The sequence below is a fragment of the Pongo abelii genome, chromosome 1 (genome assembly GCF_028885655.2).
Source record: "Pongo abelii isolate AG06213 chromosome 1, NHGRI_mPonAbe1-v2.0_pri, whole genome shotgun sequence".
Classification (NCBI taxonomy): domain Eukaryota; kingdom Metazoa; phylum Chordata; class Mammalia; order Primates; family Hominidae; genus Pongo; species Pongo abelii.
Genome location: NC_071985.2, coordinates 148,551,028 through 148,567,092, shown reverse-complemented (window position 1 = coordinate 148,567,092; position 16,065 = coordinate 148,551,028). Strand labels below are relative to the sequence as shown.

The following is a 16,065-nucleotide window of genomic DNA, read 5'->3' as shown; positions in this document are numbered from 1 at the left end:
TCAACCAAAATTCATGGCACTAGTTCAATGACAAACAGAGAAAATACTAACTTGGTTTTCCTGTCAGGAGCAAGCATAAACTATGTTGTATGCTATCTAGCTAACTAACATTCTTGCAAATATAAAGAGGCCTGAAAAAAATTATTTGGCCTCTGAGAGAGCATCTGAGGCCAAAAAAGCATAAGTAATCACACTCTGGGGACTGTTGTGGAGTGGGGGGAGTGGGGAGGGATAGCATTAGGAGATATACTTAATGTTAAATGGTGAGTTAATGGGTGCAGCACACCAGCATGGCACATGTATACACATGTAACTAATCTGCACATTGTGCACATGTACCCTAAAACTTAAAGTATAATAATAATAATAATAAAAAGTAATCCAAATAATATAAGAGAAAAATTTTAAAGTACAACATCCTGACTTTAAAAGTAAAGAGGGACAAAACTTGATCCAATGGTAAAAAGAGAGATGAATGAAAAGGCAAAAAAAAGCAAAAGTGAAGAAATTCTATTGGACTGAAAATACATAATAGGTAGGAGCCTTCTCCCCTGAATCTGAAGGAGAGGAGAATCATAATTAGATTCATGTAATTAAGAGTGTAGAAGTATAACAAAGAAAAAGAACATGCTGGCCCACTGGAGACACACGTTACGGATGTGATTCCTGCTGAAGGGGAAATAGGAAGTCGCCAGACTCTCCTTGAGGAAGAAAAAAATGCTGGAAAGGAATTGAACAGTCCTGGTAGTTCAAGAATACCTAACACTTACCATGGGAGGGGTGTTGGTATATCTTGGTGATGGTAACTCCTTGTTGTAGAACCTAAAGGCAACCACAGTAAACCAAAGAGGGCTAATCTTTCTCAGGCATATGCCCAGGATTGCTACCCAGTCATGCTGATACCTGCAGGGAGCCTGAGGAAGTATCTTTGGGAATAATATCACTGGAGGGAAACTGATACATTTTAGAAAATAGGGGATAATTTTATTGATTCCCTTTAGGAAAAACAAGGAGAATATGGGAGATATTAATGAATGAAATTTAAGTTCTAAATCATGATTTTAAATACTGGAATGAAATTAACCAGGCATGGTGGTGAGTGCCTGTAGTCCTAGCTACTTAGGAGGCTGAGGTAGGAGGATCCCTTGAGCTGAGGTGTTTGAGGCTGCAGTGAGCTATGATCACACCACTGCACTCCAGCTTAGGCAACAGAGCAAGACCTTGTCTCAAAACAGAAACAAAAACAAACCCCCTCCAAAACTGGAATGACATATTTCACTTACTGTAATATCCTCCAGGCTCATACCTGCTGTTGCACATGACAGGATCTCATCCCTTTTTATAGCTGAATAGTATTCCACTGTGTATATATACCACATTTTCTTTATCCATTCTTCCATTAATGGGCATTTAGGTTGATTCCATATCTTGGCTATTGTGAATAGTACTGCAATAAATATGGGAGTGTAGATGTGTCTTTGATATTCTAATTTCATTTTCTTTGGCTGTATACCTAGTAGTGGGATTGCTGAATCATACAGTAGAGCTACTTTTAATTTTTTGAGGAACTTCCATACTGTTTTCCATAATAGCTGTACTGATTTACTTTCCCACCAACAGTGTGTAAGAGTTTCCCTTTTTCCACATCCTCACCAGCATTCATTATTTTTTGCCTTTTTGATAATAGCCATTCTAATTGGGGTAAGATGGTATCACTGGGCGCGGTGGCTCACACCTGTAATCCCAGCACTTTGGGAGGCTGAGGCGGGCAGATCACCTGAGGTCAGGAGTTCGAGACCAGCCTAACCAACATGGAGAAACCCTGTCTCTACTAAAAATACAAAACTAGCTGGGCATGGTGGCGCATGCCTGTAATCCTAGCTACTCAGGAGGCTGAGGCAGGAGAATTGCTTGAACTTGGGAGGTGGAGGTTGTGGTGAGCCAAGATTGTGCCATTGCACTCCAGCCTGGGCAACAAAACTCCATCTCAAAAAAAAAAAAAAAAAGATGATATCTCATTGTGGTTTTGATTTGTATTTTTCTGATGGTTAGTGACTGATATGGTTTGGTCGTGTCCCCACCCAAATCTTGAATTGTAGCTCCCATAATTCCCATGTGTTGTGGGAGGGATCCAGTGGGAGGTAACATAATCATGAGGGTGTGTCTTTCCCGTGCTGTTCTCATAATAGTGAATAAGTCTTAAGAGATCTGATGGTTTTATAAATGGGAGTTCACCTGCACACGCTGTCTTGCCTGCTGCCAGGTGAGACATGACTTTGCTCATCCTTTGCCTTCCACCATGATTATGAGGCCTCCCCAGCCAAGTGGAACTGTGAGTCCGTTAAACCTCTTTTTCTTTATAAGTTGCCCAGTCTCTGGTATGTCTTTACGAGCAGCATGAGAACAGACTAACACAATGACATTGAGCATTTTTTCATGTACCTGGTGGCCCTCTGTATGTCTTCTTTGGAGAAAAGTCTACTCAAGTCTTTTGCCCATTTTTAAATCAGATTATGTTTTTTACTAATGAGTTGAATTCCTTATAAATACTGGATATTAATCCCTTGTCAGGTGTCTAATTCACAAATATTTTCTCCTATTCTGCAGGCTGTCTGTTCACTTTACTGATTTGTTTCCTTTGCTATAAAGAAGCTTTTTGGTTTGATGTAGTCCCAATTGTTTATTTTTGTTTTTGTTGCTCATGGTTTTGAGGTCTAGTGTAAAAACATCCTTGCCCAGACTGATGTCGTGTAGTGTTTCTCCTGAATTTTCTTCTAGTAATTTCATAGTTTTGGGTCTTACATTTAAATCTTTAATTTATTTTGAGTTAATTTTTATATAGTAAGAAATAGGGGTCAAATTTAATTCTTTTGCATGTTGATATCCAGTCTTCCAAGTGAAATGAGCTAGGCACATTAAGACAAATACTACACAATCCCACTCATACGTGAAATCTAAAAAACTTGATCTCATAGAAGTTGACAGTAGAATAGTGGTTACCAGAGACTGGGGAGAATGTGGGAATGGAGGAGATGGGAAGAGGTTGGTCAATGGGAACAATGTTACAGTTAGGAGAAGTAAGTTCTGTTGTTCTATTTGTGGAGTAGAATGACTATAGCTAATAAAAATGCATTGTATATTTCAAATAGCTAGAAGAGAGGACTTTGAATGCTCTCACAGTAAAGAAATGATAAATGTTTAAGGTGATGAATATGCTGATTACCATGATTTGATACATATACATGTATCAAAACATCACACTGTACCCCATGAATATGTACAATTATGTGTCAATTAAATAAATAATTTGATTATATTCACACACACAAAAATATTGTAATGAAAGACAAGTCTAAGATGAGAGTGTATCTTACAAAAAAGTATAAGATTGTGTTTGGCTGGAAACTATTTAATGTGATTGTGGAGAAAGTAAAATAAAAAACAGAAATAAACAGAGTAGAGAATGGCAGTTCTAATGTGGAAATGCCAAACCATTTCTGCTCTGCCCTCACACTCTTCTTAGAAAAATAATTTTCCACAGTCTGTTGGTATTCAATGACCCTTTTCTCTCCAGGTCCAAATGACTGGACCAAGAGTGGGCTTGCGACATCAAAGAAAGTAAATCATAGGCCAAGCCAAGGCAATCAGATTTGGGAGAGAGTTTAAAGTAGAGGTACTAAGACTGAGTTTCCAGGATTGGACACTTCATCTGAAGGTCATGTGCACTGGAAATAAGATTGTTGTTTTCTGCCATATGCATGCCAAAGCAGAAAATGTAGGGCTGCAGAAGCCGGAGAATGGTGCAGACACACTGCAAGAAGCACAGGAGAACAGAAAGAATGAAATCAATCCCCAACTGTCCAGATGTCAATTGAGTTCCTTGCAGAGCTGAACTAGTCTCTTTGGCTGTATAGTCTATGACATACCCCTATAGTCTCTCGTTAAATGCCCCTATTTTAAGTTCAAGTTAGTCTCAGTAGGTACCTGTTTTCTGCAAGCAAACAATTCTTGTCTAAGTCATATAGAAACAAGAATGATATTGTGATTGCAGATCCAAATCATTTCAATTGAAATAATCATTAAGACATAGGTCATAAACAATTCTCATAGTCTCATAATCTCAGATGTTTTACAGACTGACACAGAACATGAGTTATAAAAGAAGTAAACTTGCGATTGTAGCATAGGATGGAGAATATGCTTTCATAGGAAGCAACAGAAAGAACTTGGTGGGAATGAATAAGAAAGAGTAATGATGGGGCTTCAAATATTCAGACATTTACTAAGGATTTCATTCAGCTAGTATAATTCTTGATTAACTTTGGCTTCACTGACAATGCCATCTTCCAAAGAAATGAAATAACTAGAGGAACTTCCACTCTGAACCTAAGTCTTACAGACAAGGAGAGGTTTGTTGGTGAAATGAAAATAATGGGCTAGGCACAATGGCTCACGCCTGTAATCCCAGCACTTTGGGAGGCTGAGGCAGTGGATCATTTGAGCCCAGGAGGTCAAGACCAGCCAGGGAAACATGGAGAAATCCATGTTTACCAAAAACAAACAAAACAACAAAAATTAGCCAGGCATGGTAGCGTGAGCCTGTAGTCCCAGTACTAGAGGGGCTGAGGTGGGAGGATCACCTGAGCCCTGGGAGGTGATCAAGGCTAGAGTGAGCAATACACCACCACACTCCAGCCTGAGCAATGAATGACACCCTGTCTCAAAAAAAAAAAAAAAAAAAGAAAGAAAGAAAAATGATATCCTAGGAGAAAACTGTCCCTGGATGATCATCAGGGAAATAAAAACTGAATACAGTTGAAGTTTTAAAAGTCTGAGATTGAACTACAGAAGAAAATGCGATTCAGTGGCAAAAGACTCTTGAAGGAAATGCAGCTCAAGAGATTAAAATGAAATTCTATGTTATTTCTCCATAAGGAGGAAAGGGAGGAAGAATCTAGAGAAAGCAATGTAACTACATAGCCTACCTTCTCACAAACTCATATATATACAACCTAACTGTGTACATATTATGGAAAAAAGAGATCAATGAACAAGGAAAAACAAAAGAATGGCATCAACTTATACACAGAGTTACATGCAGGCTAACACCTCAGTGCTACTGATTGTAAAAAAAAAAAAGTGCTAAAGTTAAAAAAATGGTTTATATTTATGTGTGGATCAGGATTACAATGGAGCTAATAGTTTGTGAATACCAAAAAAAACAATCTTTGTCTTTTTGTTTCTTTCTTCTCAGTAAAGGTGAATGGCATTTGTCTTGGTTTTGTGTGTGTTGCTATAACAAAATACTTGTGGCTGGATAATTTATAAAGAAAAGAGGTTTGTTTAGATCATGGCTCTGCAGGCAGGGAAGTTCTAGGGCATGACCCTGGATTCTGGAGAGCCAAAGTTAGGAGTGACAGGGTATCTGGTGGAAGAAGTTTCTAAGCAGTAAAGCACTCAAGAAGTGGCAGGAGTATTTTAATAGCTTACATTCGGTTATGGCAGCAAAAGATTGACCTTCAAGTGAAATTTGTAAGTAAAAGAGAAACAGAGGGTAAAAATTTGGAAAATTTGTTGCCTAGCCATATGTTAGAGAATGAAAGAGTATTTTCAGGAGAGAAATCTGAGGATGTATCCGAACAACCATTTACTAAAGAGATCAGTATGGCTAAAAGGGAGCTTGTGTTGGTCTATTTTCTGCAGCTATAACAGAATACCACAGATTGAGTAATTTATAAAGAAAAGATATTTATTTGGCTCATGATTCTGCAGGCTAGGAAGCCCACAATCTAGGGGCCACACCGGGTGAGGGCCTTTTTGCCACATCAAAACATGGCAAAAAGCATCACATGATGCGAGAGGGCCAGAGAGCACAAGACAGAGAAAAAGGGAGTCAAACTCCTGCAATAACTAAGCTGCTCTTGTGATAATAGCATTAATCAATTATGAAGGCAGAGCCCTCATGATGTAATCACCTCTTAAAGGTCCCACTTCTTAATATCATCACAATGACAATTAAATGTCAACATGAGGTTTGGAGAAGATATTCAAACTATAGCAGAGCCCAAGCACTTTTTCCAATTGAATCCATTAAACATACTCTTTACCAGGCATTGTAATGAACAGAAGGAAGAAGGAACGAAACACATAGTTCCTGCTCTTATAGATTTTATACTTGACTCTGTCCTTAGCCCTCTTCCAAAAACATTTTAAATGATTTGTGTGAGTGTTTGGAAAATACACTTATTAAATTTGTATATGACATGCAGATAAGAAAAATAACAGATCCAGCAGATGATGAAACTGGCATCCCAAGGGATCTTGAAAGGCTAGCATATGGATTAAATCAAATAATATTAAGTATAATAAGAATAAATGTTAAGATTCTTCCCTTTAAACAAAACAAAATAAAACACAATGTTCACCACAGATACATAGGTTGAAGGGAAATATAGTTTAGCAACAGATGATGTAGAAAATTATCCAAAGGTTTTGGCAGAAAACTCAACATGACTAAACAGGGTAATTGGCAGAAAAAAAGAAAAAAAATACAATTTTTAATTGTATGAACAAGACATATCCTAGAAAGGGTGAGGAAATAGGCTGACTGTAACCTGTATTTGTGGTCCAGGTGCCACCCTTATGAGTAATATAGGTGATGTGTAAAAGAAATTAGCCAGAATGGGAACAGCTCCTGAGATTGCAGAAGGAACAGTAGAAAGAAATGGAATTGTTTATCCCTGAACAGTCTCATTAGGGATAGCATAGGTGTCTTCAAATATATAAGGCTGTTCTGTGCAAGAGGGTCTACACTAGTTCTATATGACGCCTAGAAGCAGAGCTAAGATAAAGGAATAAAAAGTCAAGTGAGCCAGATTCAGCTCAAATTAAGTGCAAACTATATTGTCCAAATCTCCTGCCATGGCCTATGAGCTCCACAGGATCTTCCCTGGGCTCCCTCTGTAGCTACATCTCTACTTCTCGCCTACCCACTCGCTACACTTCATCCATTGTCCTTCTTCCTATTCCTCAAACTCACCAAATCCGATCCCACCTCAAAGTCATGCACTTGTTCTCACTGTCTAAAAAACTTTTCTCCCAGATGTGCACAGAGCTGGCCCCTTCTCATCATCAAGGCCCTCAATATTAAAGAAATTCTTTATGAGAGGTCTTTCCTGGTCACCCTATTTAAATTAGCATCTCCAATCACTTTCTAACACAACTCAGTATTTTATTTTATTTTATTTTAGCATTTACCACTATATAATATTATCTTTATAAGGGGATATAGATTTTAGAGTCTTGCTCACTATTGAATCCCCAGTCCCTAGTGTAATGCCTGAAACATAGTTGTTTAGTAAATATTGGTTGAACGAATGAATATAAAAGACAGCAATATCTCCCAAGATACGTGTTTGAGTGCAAACTAAAAGCTCATTGGGAGGGTTGTGTAGAGGGGATTCATGCATAAATTGAGGACAATCTTAAAGTCCTTTTCAGTACTGAAATTCTATGATTAAGTACTAAATTGTGAAACACATTTTAATTATACTATCAGTTCAGAGAGATATGATTAATAAAGCCCAGAACAGTCAAGAAGCCTTTAATGAAGAGGTGGAAATTGAGGGCTCTTCAAGGATGGGTGGAATTTGGACAGTTGGAATGGGAGGGAAAGGATTTCTAGAAGGAAGGACCGGCGTGAGCAAAGTCTCAGAGGCAGACCTAAGAACCATACAAGGAGAAGACTGTACGGAGCTAGGCTTGACAAGAGGAGAGAATGTGGATTGGGAAATTGAGAAAAATGAGATAGACAGGTAGAGTGGGGCTGTAATGCAAGTAGGACCTTAAAACCAAGCAATGAATTAAACTCAGTGAGCAAACTCTGAAAATTCTTGAGGAGATAGATGAACACCATGATTTCCTGCCTAAATTAATAATATCTATAGTTATTTCCATAATGAGAACCTAATATATAGTAGGTGCTCAATAAATATTTGCTTATTTATCATAAAATGATCATATTATTGAACATCAGCAGGCTATCTGCAAGCCTGTGTAAGAATGAAAATGAATTTGCATATACTCTGTCACTCAGATTCCTTTGTCATCAGTGTCCTGCAGATAGCTGGCTCATCATGGTCAGGTGGAAAAGATGTCCTCTACTGTAAATAGACAGCATCTGTGACCTATGACTATGACCCTATTAGAATCACATTCCATACAGACCACTTGTTATAACCTGATATATGAGGGAGTGCCATATTGAGATTTAAATGATGTCTTATCCATCTCACCAGCACTTACATAAATGTCGTCTTTTCCAATTAATCACTTTAAAACTGAATGCAGCCAAATGAATGTAGTTCTTTTGAGCTAATCACTTTAAAAGCCCATACCCTAGTCTCATTTTTTTCCACCCTTTCTGACAGTTCTCTTTAGAAAAGGCTTTCAGAAGCCCCATACCAGCCAAACAAGAAAAATGTCTCATCACTCTGTAGGCAGTGTGTTGCCATGTAACTCTTGCCATGTAACTCTCTGCCAAACACCCTTTAAAGCATCCACACAACTCCTTGCCTTAAGCGGTGATGGTTAGAGATCAAGATCCAGGCTTTCCCTAGCCCCATTACACTCTTTCTTCCTTGTTAACTGGCCCCTCTTTTCTTCTCTTTCCACATGCCCGATTTATTTCTAATATTGCTTGATTTTTTTCCTGTTGTTTCCCCATATTTTTTGCAAAGCTCTTTGAAGGAAATGTTAAATATATTAGTGTTATTTGAATCAATTAAGTATGACATCCCATGAGAACCCAGTTGGATTTGGGTGGCAGCAGAGTACAAGATAACAGCTCTGGAATCACATAGCGTGGGTGAAAACCTAGCTTTGTCAACCTTGAGCAATTACCAGCTGTGTGACCTTGAACAAATTACTTAACCTCTCTAAGCCAGTTTCTAAACTGAAAAACAAGAATGTTAATAATAGGCATAAGGCAATCTATGTAAAACAGTTCAGTGCCTAGCACATAAAAACTCTATCTTCCATTTTTAACTGGCAGAACAACAGTAAATATTAACTATATTAATTAATCATATTAATTCAGAAGTTGAGGGAAAGCAAATGCTATGTCTGTACCACATTCTAACAAGTACTCAATTCTGTGAAGAAATCAGTTTAAGAGACTGGTAGAAATAAAGGAACTGAGAGTGCTATTTATTGGAATTGTTCCCTTTCTCCACGGTGATAGTGTTTTCTCAATAACAGACAAATAGATAAAAACCAGTCTTTTTCTTACTTTATCTCATACTTGACGAATGAAGAGGAAATAAATAGAAGAAATCTTCTCAAGGAAGAGGAAGCTACAAACACAAGCCCAAACGCCTTATAAACATCCATGAAGTTCTTTGCAAATGCTGTCAGTATGAACAAAAGTTCCTGCTATAATATTAACAAGCAGATTAAAGGGTGCTGCTGTAATTATTATTATTATTATTATTTTTTTTTTTTTTTTGAGGCTTGTTCAGTCGCCCAGGCTGGAGTGCAGTGGTTGCGATCTCGGCTCACTGCAAGCTCCGCCTCCCAGGTTCACGCCATTCTCCCGCCTCAGCCTCCCGGATAGCTGGGACTACAGGCGCCCGCCACTACGCCTGGCTAATTTTTTTGTATTTTTAGCAGAGACAGGGTTTCCCGTGTTAGCCAGGATGGTCTTGATCTCCTGACCTCGTGATCCGCCCGTCTCGGCCTCCCAAAGTGCTGGGATTACAGGCGTGAGCCACCGCACCCGGCCAGATGCTGCTGTAATTATTTACAGAGCAAACACACATGACGCCACGAGAATAGGGTTTTGGAATTTTAAATTACAGTCCTGGCACTTTACAGCCTCAGACAATTTTCTTAAATCCTCAAAGCCTTGATTTCCTCATCTGTAAAATGGAGAAAATTAAGAAAAATAATATGTATAAGGTTCTTACACAAGATAAACAGGCAGTATATATCGCATCCCTACCCTCTTAGGGCAATGTTCGCTGAATGAAATTGTGTGTTGTGATCAGGGTTTCTAGGCTGCAACATCTGAAGTGTACATGGTGCTTTAGTACAAAGGAAGACTTTGTATCTGGGTATTAGGCAGTCAAGTGTTCAATAAATATTTGGTCATTTGTTTTGGCTTTAATGGAAGTACTTTGTGTACCCAGTAGCTAGCCCAGGATCTTCTTCATTACTTTTGCAGATAAGGAAGCCACCAGTTTGCTAGGCCTGCAGTATCCTAGTCTAATCCCAAGATCCTATCTCTTCCATTCACCACTGTTTTTCTTCATTTCCTGTAATATCAGGAAGTTTCTGGTGGTTTGGCAGGAGAGCTAGCCACAGAAGACAATCTTTTCAATATACCTGGACTGTCTTAAGCTTCCTCTATGTTCGAATTATCACTGTATGGCTGAGAGGTGTTTAAAGCAGAATTGTCCAAGGAGGCTGAGGTGGGCGGATCACGAGGTCAGGAGATTGAGGCCATCCTGGCTAACACAGTGAAACCCCGTCTCTACTAAAAAATACAAAAAATTAGCTGGACATGGTGGTGGGCGCCTGTAGTCCCACCTACTCAGGAGGCTGAGGCAGGAGAATGGCATGAACCCGGAGGCGGAGCTTGCAGTGAGCCAAGACCGCAACACTGCACTCCAGCCTGGGCAACAGAACAAGACTACATCTCAAAAAAAAAAAAAAAAAAAAATACAGAATTGAAGGAGAGGTATAATTTAAATGCTTATCCTAAATAATAGATTGATATCAATGTCATATATCTACAACCTTCTGGAAAGAGGACTGCTTCCTTTTGTTTTCATTTTGGGTGAAAAGATTGCTGATTCATGAGTGGGCTGTGAGCTCTGACTTTAGAGATAGAACTGGTCTCAGCCACTCTGGATCAGCCAAAGGATGAGCGAGAGGTAAGGGGCAAAGGAAGAAAATGTCAATCCCACGCTTTGATGTATGTGCCAGGGAGGTAGTTTTTCCTCCCAGAGGTGTTAGACAAAGATTTTAACAATGGGACAATCTGTCTCTGGGGTAGCTGGTCCTAGAGAGCAGGAAAAGGAGCTATAAAAATCCAGCTACTTTTGCCACAGGCAAAATAATTTGTCCCCACCATCAGAAAAACAAAAACAAAACACTGGTCAGATTTCATGACTAATTTACTGTAATATCCAGTAGCTCAGGACCATATGCAGATAAAGGTTTAACCAGTCTCCTGATGACTCAGGTCTACACACCTCTGTGAGATGGAGCAGTGTCTGGTGACCAAGGAGAGACTGGTACATGCTGCAAGCCAGTTGTTTCCCTATGTCCAAGAAGTCAGACTTGCAGCCAACCTCAGTCCATTCCTTGGCCCAGTAGGAGGAATGTAGGCAGGCCAGTCCAACCATCTTTCCATCAGGGCTCTGCAAAAAGACACCCGAGTAGCTGAACAAGTTGTCCCTGTGTCTGTGTCTGCACTTTAGGAATGGCTGCAGCCACTCTTAGGTCTCTACTCAGCAGGTTTATACAGAGTGAAGGCAACATATAAGAAGCAGGAAGTCTTAGGCCAAGGCAGGAGGATCGTTTGAGCCCAGGAGTTCAAGACCAGCCTGGGCAACATAGTGAGACCTTGTCTCTACAAAAAAAAAAAAAATTTTAAACCAGCTGGGTATGGTGGTGCATGCCTGTAGTTCCAGTTACTTGGAAGGTTAAGGCAGGATTGGAGTCCAGGTCATTGAGGCTACAGTGAGCCATGATCACACCATTGTACTCCCATCTTGGGCGACAAAGCACAGTTCTGTCTCAAAAAAAAAAACAAAAAGAAAAAGAAGCAGGATGCCTTGGCAAACAATGACAACAGCAGAGAAGTGACAAATGACAGGGTGGAAAGACAGAAGAACTCTTAACAGCACAGCTGTCTGGAGCCATTTAACATTGGGTGAACAGCCCTGTGGACCTTAGTGGCTCCTGAGGGCATGGCAATATTACAGAATTGAACAATGATTGATGTTCAAAGTGAGTCATCGAGAAAAGGTCAAATTGTGTTCCGAATATTTCATTTAAGAAGGCAACATACTACATAAAACATTTTGGAAAAATCACTTTCTAAAATAAAATTTTAAAATTGGCATTTAAGTTTAGGTTATAATATGTTGACAATTAATAGTACCACCACTTAACATATTAGATAGACTACATTACTAAAAATCCCCATCCAGAAAGAATCGATTTTTACTTATATGTTCTTATTGATGTATAAGTATATTATACACACATATATACATTCACACATGCACACATGGCCACACAGTGTGTGTTTTTTAATCAAATCTCACCACTGGTTATTTTATTAAATAGATCTCATATCTTCCTACTTCTTCCAGGACTTGACACCATCATTTATCTCCTCCCACTTCTTCAGCCACTTGCTCTTTATTAGATCTTTCTCTTTACCATATAAACATGTTCAAGGCTCTCCCACCTTGAAAACAAAACAAACAAGAAACCTGCCTGGGTTCTATAGCACCACACCCTATCCTAGAACTGACCTATACCTCTCCTTCCCTTCACAATCAAACTTGTAGGAAAAGCTCTCAATCTTGTGGCCACCTCTCCAGTGACTCTTCCCTTGCTAATTTCCAGTGCTTTAAAAAAAGAAAAAAAGATTTGTTTGTATCCTTTGCCCATTGGCCTGTGCCCCCTTTTTAAGCCACACTCTCCTCCACATACCTGAGATTCTGCTTTACCTTATTTTATTTCTTCCTCTGACTTACCTGGGTCTCTCCTTTCAAGTTTCCCTTTCTCTGCCTCAACTCTAAATGTCAATACTTCTCTAGGTTCTATCTTTGGATCTCTTTTCACTTGAAATATTTTCCCTGGGCAATCATCCACTATCACTTTGATGGCACCCATATTATATTTCTGACAAAGTTCTCACTTGGGGGGTGTGTGTGTGTGTGTCTGCATGCACATGCATGTGGGTGTGAAAAACCGTGTAGTAAATACCTCCACCTAGATGACACTGAAAACATACCATATCCATGACTCCTATCTGCTCATCAGAACCGCTCCCCCTTGAGTTTCCCTTTCTGGGAACCATTAATCCAGTAACCCGGCTTTGGAGACATATGGACTTTTTTTTTCATTCATTCATTCATTCATCCAAACAATCACCACCACTGCTTGATTGTGCCTCGTTAACATCTCAAATCTGTTCCCTCCAGCTTGCCTCTTATGTGCTGCTTTATCTGCATTTTGAATCACGAAATGTCTTTAGTCTCCACCTTCATGCATCAGTTCTCTTCGATTCCTGGATGTTTTGCCTCTGCTTCTTTGCTCCGCTTTGGTATTTGAGACTTGGTTACCCAGCTCTCCCAATCTGCCTCACTACCACTCTTCTGGAACTCTAGCAGATTTACTCTCACTCACAATCTAGGCCACAAGGCCTGCTCCTGGTGTACAGTCCAAGGACATTTCTCCTCTATTCTTACCAACTCCCCTCCTTCAATAAGGACAAGAGAAACAGGAAAATTTCTCCCAATCGAGGACAGCCCCCTACAAACCATCACTCAACCATAAATAATTATTACTCTATATTGGAAGTGTTGGTTCTTTCGTTGGCCTCTACCTTATGCTCTAAAGTTTTTGTCTATTGCCTTTAATATCCAGATCATCTATGAGTCTGCTTCTATTACCTGCCTTTTCTCTTTATTACTGGCCACATTTTATTGCCTTGTCCCATATCTACTAGTTTTTTATTATGTGTCAGACATGCGGTATAAAAAATGTGAAGATTCCAAATGCTATCTTCTACAGAGAGGGTTCTCCCTTTCCTCTGTTAGGCAGAGAGGGTAAGGAGTTGGTCATTTTGATTACATGAGAAATTGATACAATGAGAAATTGTGCTGAGTGTGAGCTGCATTTTTATTAAGACTTGCTCTACCTCTAATTTGCTCCTGTTCTAGGATATGTTCCTTCTGGGCTTGTGATTGTGAGCCCTGGAGTCTTCATCTCCTCAGCCCTGAAAGACTGCAGGAGATCCAGCTCTGTCCTTCAGAAGTTCCAGCCTAGATCTTTAGCCCTCTGTCCCTCATAGCTTCAATACTTGGCAAATGTCTTAAGAAAAAACTGGAGGTGTATATAAGGGAAGGTCTCCGGAGAACCTGTTTCCTAAGCATCACAAGACAATGAGAGATAGATTTCACTCTTTTAAAAGTTTTTGCCCTAGTTTCATATCTCTCTGTGCAGTACCAGAATTCAGCAAATACGTTATGGGAAAATCAGCCATGTGTTTGAGTTGCCTTCTTCCTATTTGTCACGTCATCCCTTTAAAACTGTCAAGAAATTTACTGGTTTTTCTTTGTTCCAGCAGAGATTCTCTGTGTAGGCAAATCCTTCAACCCACGCTCAGGATTGGCATGTATCTGGTGAAAAAATATAAGATAGTGTCAGCTCACTTTGGCAAGGATTCTACTCTATCTGGAATTTTGGTTCATCTAATCCACATGCTTCCACAGAAACTTGATGCCTTTAAAACATAATTTTTTTTTTGAGACTGAGTCTTGCTCTGTCACCCAGGCTGGAGTGCAGTGGCACGATCTCGGCTCACTGCAAGCTCCACCTCCTGGGTTCACGCCATTCTTCTGCCTCAGCCTCCCGAGTAGCTGGGACTACATTTATCCAGGTTACCCCAAGTTGTTGCACTGAGAGTGTTGGCCTTCCATGGACTTCTACATCTTACCCAGAAGTGAAAGTCTCATACTCACACTTTTAAAAAAATCCCTTGTGATTCCTATCTCAATATTTTGTGCATAATACACAATAACTTGTCATGTGAGTTTTTAATTAATGAATAAGGAGATAATTGCCCCCAGTGAGATAGTAATATTTTACTATGAATTTAATGCTTACCGATAAACAAAATACCTTCCATTCAAGAAAAAATGTGGGCTGGGCATGGTGGCTCACACCTATAATCCCAGCACTTTGGGAGGCCAAGGTAGGTGGATCACTTGAGGTCAGGAGTTGGCCTGGCCAGCATGGTGAAACCCCGTCTCTACTAAAAATACAAAAAATGAGCCAGGCTTGGTGGTGCATGCCTGTAATTTCAGCTAGTCAGGAGGCTGAGGCAGGAGAATCGTTGAACCCAGGAGGCAGAGGTTGCAGTGAGCTGAGATTGAGCCACTGCACTCCAGCCTGGGTGAGAGGGAGACTCATCTCAAAAAAAAAAGAAAAAAAAACGTGGTCCATATTCAATACTCATTTAATTCTTACAATACCTCTTATGTAGGAGTTCCAATAACAATGAGAAGGCTAGAGATAGCTACCATTTACTAAGTACTTATTATGTGCCAAGCACCATGCTAAGTATATATATAAACTCATTTACATATATTTACATATATTAATTCATTTAAACCCTACAGTAAGCTGGGAGATAGGTATTTCTGTCTTCATTTTCACGAGGAAATCAAGGCTGGGAAAGATTAAGTGACTTGTCTAAGTGCTCAAAGCTGATAAATGGAAGAGTTGGGATTCAAACACAGTATGTGTAGTTCCCAGTCTAGATATTTTTCACTGTACTCCAGCTTTTTGTCCAGTATGATACCACAGTTGTCCTGTAGGATTTAATTGAAATACCTGGAATTCCCCAACTTATACCTTTCCTAAGTACTCCAAAAATATAAAATAAAATTATGAAGGAGCTATCCCAAGATGATACTGAAAACACTTACAAGTGGGCAGATGGACTTGGTTGCCCCTTAATGGTAGAAATAGTTTTGCCTTATTTACCTGACATTACATTGCGTGGTCTCAGATTTGGATAGCAATAATTTTTAAGATGGATGATTATTTAGGATTAGGGATATGTCTGTAGCCATAGTATCGAGTAACCCTGAACCTCACAGGAATTAAACTTATTACTTTGAATTCATTAGCACCTCACTCTTAACCTCTGAGTTAACCAGCCACCGATCAAATAGATCAAATTGCACTTTAAAATGGAATATTATTAAAAATGAAAGCCATTCCATTTGTTTATTAAAAATTCACTACTTAAAAAAA

At 39.4% G+C, this 16,065-nt stretch overlaps 1 long non-coding RNA gene across 3 annotated transcripts in view; it reads right to left on the bottom strand.

Moving 5' to 3' along the window:
- Positions 1–13,906: 13,906 nt before the first annotated feature.
- LOC129050383 (uncharacterized) overlaps positions 13,907–16,065 on the bottom strand; it is a 44,595-nt gene continuing 42,436 nt past the window's right edge. For 2 of the 3 annotated variants that reach the window (XR_008513978.1, XR_008513964.2), the window contains one exon: positions 13,907–14,423. This is a non-coding gene — a long non-coding RNA (uncharacterized LOC129050383). The remainder of the gene's footprint in view (positions 14,424–16,065) is intronic. The other variant, XR_008513972.1, reaches the window with a different exon arrangement.